The sequence below is a fragment of the Cyprinus carpio genome, unplaced genomic scaffold (genome assembly GCF_018340385.1).
Source record: "Cyprinus carpio isolate SPL01 unplaced genomic scaffold, ASM1834038v1 S000006657, whole genome shotgun sequence".
Classification (NCBI taxonomy): Eukaryota; Metazoa; Chordata; class Actinopteri; order Cypriniformes; family Cyprinidae; genus Cyprinus; species Cyprinus carpio.
This window is the reverse complement of record NW_024879281.1, coordinates 163,153-169,152: the sequence shown is the minus strand read 5'-3', so window position 1 is coordinate 169,152 and position 6,000 is coordinate 163,153. Positions and strand designations below refer to the sequence as shown.

General features: G+C 41.4%; 1 protein-coding gene across 1 annotated transcript in view; it reads left to right on the top strand.

The window, feature by feature from the left end:
- Positions 1-3,235: 3,235 nt before the first annotated feature.
- Positions 3,236-6,000, top strand: part of LOC109060772 (guanine nucleotide-binding protein G(z) subunit alpha) — a 43,306-nt gene continuing 40,541 nt past the window's right edge. The window contains 1 exon segment of the mRNA XM_042755232.1: positions 3,236-3,859. The gene's annotated coding sequence lies outside the window, so the exon portion shown is untranslated.

Genomic DNA, 6,000 nt, shown 5'->3' with positions numbered 1-6,000 from the left:
ACTAGCAAGGGTCTTGATCTGCACTCGTCAAGTGATTTTTTTATGGGGTTTTTAAACATAACAGTATCCCATAAATTTGTCTGTATAATAATGAGAAATCCAATGGGAAATGACCCAAATGAGGCAGTTGTTATGCATAATAAGGCCTTTAGGATGATATTGTTTGGCCATTGATAAAACTTGCTGTCAGGAACTCCTGCGCCAGGGCTCCAGGGTTCTGTGGAATCCGGGTGAGCTGACACCGAATCCACCGTTGATATAAGAGCCTGATCAAAGCCGCCCTGTTTCGCCTGACCGATTTTCACAGGATTACGGATTAGGGAGACAGGAAGCAGCGAGAGAGGCACGGAGACAGACAGAAAGAGAGATGGGGAAGATGGAGAATGAGAGAGACAGACAAACAGAGGGCTAGAGACCATTATAATTATGTGGAATCACATACTGAATGCAGAAATGCTTAGTACAATAATGGTGAAATGTATTAAACCCCAAGACTTGAAACTGTAAAAGCAGAAAACTACTTGTTTTTCTAAATTTGTAATGAATGGTGTACTTTTTTTCAATGGTGCATTTTTTTTTTTTAAAGATCATTAGTTTTCTCAATACAACATTTTGGTTGAATAGGGCCTGAATAGAAAACAGGGCACAAATCTCTTCAAACATTCTTTTTTTTTTTTTTTTTACAAACCAGTGTCAATGAAAGGAGATGCTTAGCCTCCAGAAATGTTGGTCGATAACCTCAGGAGTTCAAACCAAAGAGTCAAAAATAAATACATAAATGAATAAATATAAACAAACAAATAATTAGAATTTTAAAATGGTGTTTGAGAAAGAACAAAGTTGCAAGTAACAGGGTTGCCAGTTTGGTCTAAATGAAGGTATTACTCAGTAGTTGCTGTCTAGTTCGAGACCAAACATATCTGTTAAACGTGAAAAAAGTGCCTCTAATGCCATTTTTGTCTAATATTTTTCGATGTTGTTTTTTGCTTTGCTATGATCTGATAAGACTGAGGTCCTGCCTTGCATATGTGATATCTGTTTCCCCTGAAACCCTTGCAGTGTGGCCCTGTATCCATCATGCACACAGCACAACCACAGGTTCATTAGGGTTGTGCAGCTGTAAAGTGTTGAAAGCTTGTAACTATTAAACATGGTGCAAGCAACTGAACACATGGGTCTTGAATAGTTCTAATTAAATAAACTGCTGAACCAATCAGAACTGAACCTTTAGTAATAACCGTGTGAATTGCAACCCAGCGTGCACGAGCAGATTAGACATGCAGTTTCTATTTATATGTGAAGGAAACAAAATATATGAAAATGTGGCCCACATGAATATTTATGCATTGTGAGATCAGGTGAAATGCTGTATTCAAGACACTTACATTATACATAAACTCACAATACCTGCTATTTCATGGAGATGCTGTCTCCAATCTGACAATGTTGTGTGACATGATGGTTTGCAAAGCATTTTTCAAGTGCCTGACTTTTTCTTTGCCTGCATGGACAGACAGCACATACATCACTCCTCTCACAGGAGAGCTGTTTATAGAAATCTACCAGCAATTCTCACCCAGAATGTAAGTAAGCATGCCCAACATGTATTTGGCTTACTGCAAAACATTACAGCTCCCTATTCTTACCCCATTCTTAGGCCACTTAAAATCCATTCTCACTAGGGTAATTTAAGAGGCCCTTAGGCACTGTCATTATGGTTGTACAAATATAATTTAAATCTCACAAAAGTTGATCATGAGATGTTCATGTGCATGCAAAATATCTCACCACAGCCCCCAACAAAACCTTATTTACAACATATCCTATTTTTTCAGTGACTTGGCTTTTAATATTATTTTCTTGTAACAAGTATGTCTTTATGTGTTTATGTTGCACCTGATAGACTTTGTGATTTCCAATATCTGCCTCTAAGTTTCACACATTGATATTGACATTTTTTTATATACAAAGACTACATGCAATGCTTTAGAATTTGGCCAAAATTAGGCAATCAGAGGAGAAGGAAGGGTAAAAGCCAGGATGTGACAAGTGTGGCGGGGCTGAGAGCCATGGGAAGAGGAGCGAGGCCGGTGGAGTAAGTGATAATGAACGACATCTGTGACATTCCCCTCGGTCTCAAGTCCCACGGACCAGAGAGGGACCAGGGCCGCCTGCACAACTTGATAGGATCAGTTTGTTCATTACTTATCCACTGATGCTCACATATGACCTAAGACCACAGGTCAGTCCCTGCCATAGTCACCTACAAAAAAGACTAAATAAAACACCACCATGTAGGTAGAGAACATATGAGAATAGTTGCATGTGCACCAGTTGTCACTTGTCGGATTGTACAATACACTGTCAGAGAAAATAAAATAAAAAATAAAAAAAACTTTTGGGGGTACAACAGCTGGGACAATAACCCTGAAGAAACAACCTTGTATCTAAAACGTGCTTGTTAGCACCTTAAAATAAGTAGAAATATGTACCATCATGGTGCTACAATGAACCTTTTAGAGGTACAAAGATGACCTGCCCCAGTGTCAAGGTGTTGTACTCCTAAAGGTATGATTTTTGCACATTTTTTTTCAGGGAGTGTATGAGCTTGGGAAGGTCTTCTTTGAAAGACCAAACATGTTTTCATTGCTGTCTAAGATTCATCTCGAAGGCAGTTAATCAGTTGTCACTTATCATGTCACACTAAGCCTACTGATTCCTTCTTTCAGGAAAAGAAATCTTTAGACTACTGAAAACTCCCAAAATTGTACAGTCCTTAAGCTGAAATGTACTTCAAAAGACAAGGATTGGTTGCACCTTGCTGTTCCCTACATCTCCCTGAATGTGTAATGCAACAAAACATGTACACGTTAATGTCTGTGAATTGTTGTTTGGGATGCAAAGCGCAAACGCACTGGATGTGGTCCTCAGCTGCCTGGGGTGAGGCAGAATCTTGTAGCCTCAACAGGGGGGCGGGAGGTGAGGGGTGGGAGGGGAGCATGCTCCAATCACCCACGAGCCACTGCTGGATATTTTATTTGTCAGCACATCTATCTGTACAAGCAGGGGACCAATGGCTGCAGAGGAAGTGTTTCCTCTGTCACAGAAACAGTTGGCACAGAACAACATATTACAGCATTATCCAACCCACTCATGATACCTTGCCATCTTCTACTCCCTCCCCTTCAACTCCCTCCTTTGCCTCTATCTCTCATTTTTTTTTTTTTTATCATTTTCCTGCAAGCTCTTTCAGCCATCAATGAAATCGCAACCAACCCTGCTGTGGACCGACTCTTGCAGCTGGCTGAGTGAATCAGCAGGGCTGCAGAACATCTGCCATATTTTGCAATCACACAGATAACCCTCCTTATTCTCTATTCATACCCGTCATTCTTTGCGATACGGCTTGTATTTTCTTCTCCAGGGATCTTTTGGCACCCTATTCTGCTTTCTCTTTTTCCTCAGGATTTAAGCCTAGCTGTTCTCCCTTCTCTTCTTTTCTATCCCCACTGACTCCTCCCTCCGTTGCTCTCATACTCCCTCACTCACTCACGAACACAAGCACACATACATGCTCGCACACACACACACACCCTCCTCCCCCATCGCTGCAGTGTCTCTTAACTGCCTTGGAGCTAACAAGAGGGGAAATAACACACCGACAATTACAAGAGGAGGAGAGAACACGACACAACGAAAGAGTGCCAGTGAATGAGTGCATGAGTGTGAGATGACATTCAGGCTGATCTGAGGATGTTGGTGATTTAGGTCTAAGGGGACGGATCGTGCACTCCCTCTGCCTCCCAAGCGAATGTTTGTCTGCAGTGTTGCTGGTGAATGGACGGCAAGCAGTAAAACGGTAAGAAAGCCTTTTCCTTTTTTTTCAGTCTTCTTTCCACACACCCTTATTCCTGTTGTTACACCAAGGCTAGCTTCTCTGGTAGTGTCCTTGGGTTTGGTTTTGGCTTGGGAAGGTGAACATGAGCGTGTTTAGCACCTCGGGTAGCAGAATGGTATTTTCCTCCATCTCGGTGAGGTGATGCTCAGAGATGATGCTAAAGCAGTCCTCCTGAGCCCTGGATTGGCTAACGAGTGCATGATTGAGGACTAAACATCTTTGTAATCTTGCCCACGTATTGTACCTAGTGATGCGTCTTGTGCAATGTTAAACAGTTACATATTATTGAATCTCAAACAGGGCAGTACACTAGGTATAGTGTGTTAATGCCACGCTCTGTTGGCTGGTGAATATAGAGAGAGCTGACTAAGGTGCCACACCCCATGGAGAGACAGGACTGCTGTTTCTGCTGGCAGTGTACCGAAAGCCCCGTGTCGATATTCTCCTTTCGGCCATACTCCTGCTGATCTTTGACTCCCACTGCTCCACGTTAACCAACGACGCATTCGCTTCCCATCGATCGTGTCGATTTGTGTTCCAGAGCTGAGTTTGTGGTCCCCCTGTAGGCAGGCCCCTTCCTTTCCCTTACCCAGTAAGTGTCACTAAAATTTGGGCAAAGAGGGCGACTAGCCTGGTGAAAGGGTTGTGCGTGCATGTGTGCGAGGGAACCTGCACAGGGAGGGGTTAGGTGGCTGGAGTGTGGGGTATAATGGTGGAGAGATAGTAGGGGCAGAGGGGCGGAGGTTGATGCAGTACACAGAATGAAAGGAGAGAGAAATAAAATATATCCTGTGAGAATCCGCCAAAAACAAAGGAATGGATTCACAGGAAGGCCCACGGACCCATTACAAATGAAATCTCATTAAAATCTCAATTGTTACTCCTAGATGGCAAAGAAATGAAAGGGAAAGCAAATAGCCTCTCCTGAGTAAAGAGAGCTTGCTTCTCTAGAATAAAAGAGTCTGATGTCCTGCGCTTATACTTTATCGAGTTTCTCAGCAGCGTCTAGGACTGTGCTCCGATTTGCCTAAATGCAAGTCAGAAGTTTCCATATGAACTCAAAAATTTATTGTCACATTCATCTAATACCAAATAATTTGAGATATGCCGTCCACTTTGATGTTACTGCTCTTACACTATACTTTACCTTAACAATAGTCACATTTGTGTCTGCACTCTTAAAAATAACGGTTCCAAAAGGGAAATTTTTCCACTAAAGAACCTTTATGCAATGGAAAGGTTCCATGGAACCTTACAGATTCCAATAAAGAACCTTTATTTTTAAGTGTATTTTTGTTTTTCCAAAGACATTTTAGGAGAGACAAAGTTGATACTTCAAAGAAACATAGCTGAGAACTCCTGAGCTATAACAGAGCAGTATAATTTTCCTCTGAGGAGGTTTGGCCAACAGTTACGTTAGCTAACTTCACCCCCCATAACCCACAAACGGACCAAACTGCAGGATGATTGTGCAACATCAGCTAAGTACCAGTTAATATTTGTATATCCTGTGTTGTCGTCTGATATGATGGCTATTATGGGAGGCTTACCCTCATTTTAATATTGCTCCTCATTTGCTTATAAGGATAATCATAGACATCAAAACACAGGCATCACTGTCAGTGATATTTAGACTCTATTAACGTCAACAACAGAATTATCACAATGAAAGCTTAGACTCGAATGATGATGGTTAAAAATAAACTTCACAGCTTAACTCGCTAGGCTTTGTTTTCCATGTAGCTCATTTAACAGTGAACCAAAATCGTGCCGTAAAGAAAACCTTCTAAACCACGGAACGTCAGATTGTTATGCATTTGGGTCATGTTTTAAAAATACCTGAGCTTGCTGCTATGATAGCAAAGTGTGCATGCATACAGATTTGATGTTAATTTATATTTTACAGAAGAAAGTCATTAAATGTATTATTTAGTATGTTTCTGTCACTGAAGATATGTTGAATTCAGATTCAGATCAAACTGGAGTGTTTAGTTTGTGGGGTCGTCCTACATGAGTCTGAAGGAGACTAAAAAAATTCTGTCCATTTTAGTAAGAGCACGCTAGAAAGCCAAAACCGGGATGCATGAAAATAATGGGGAGAA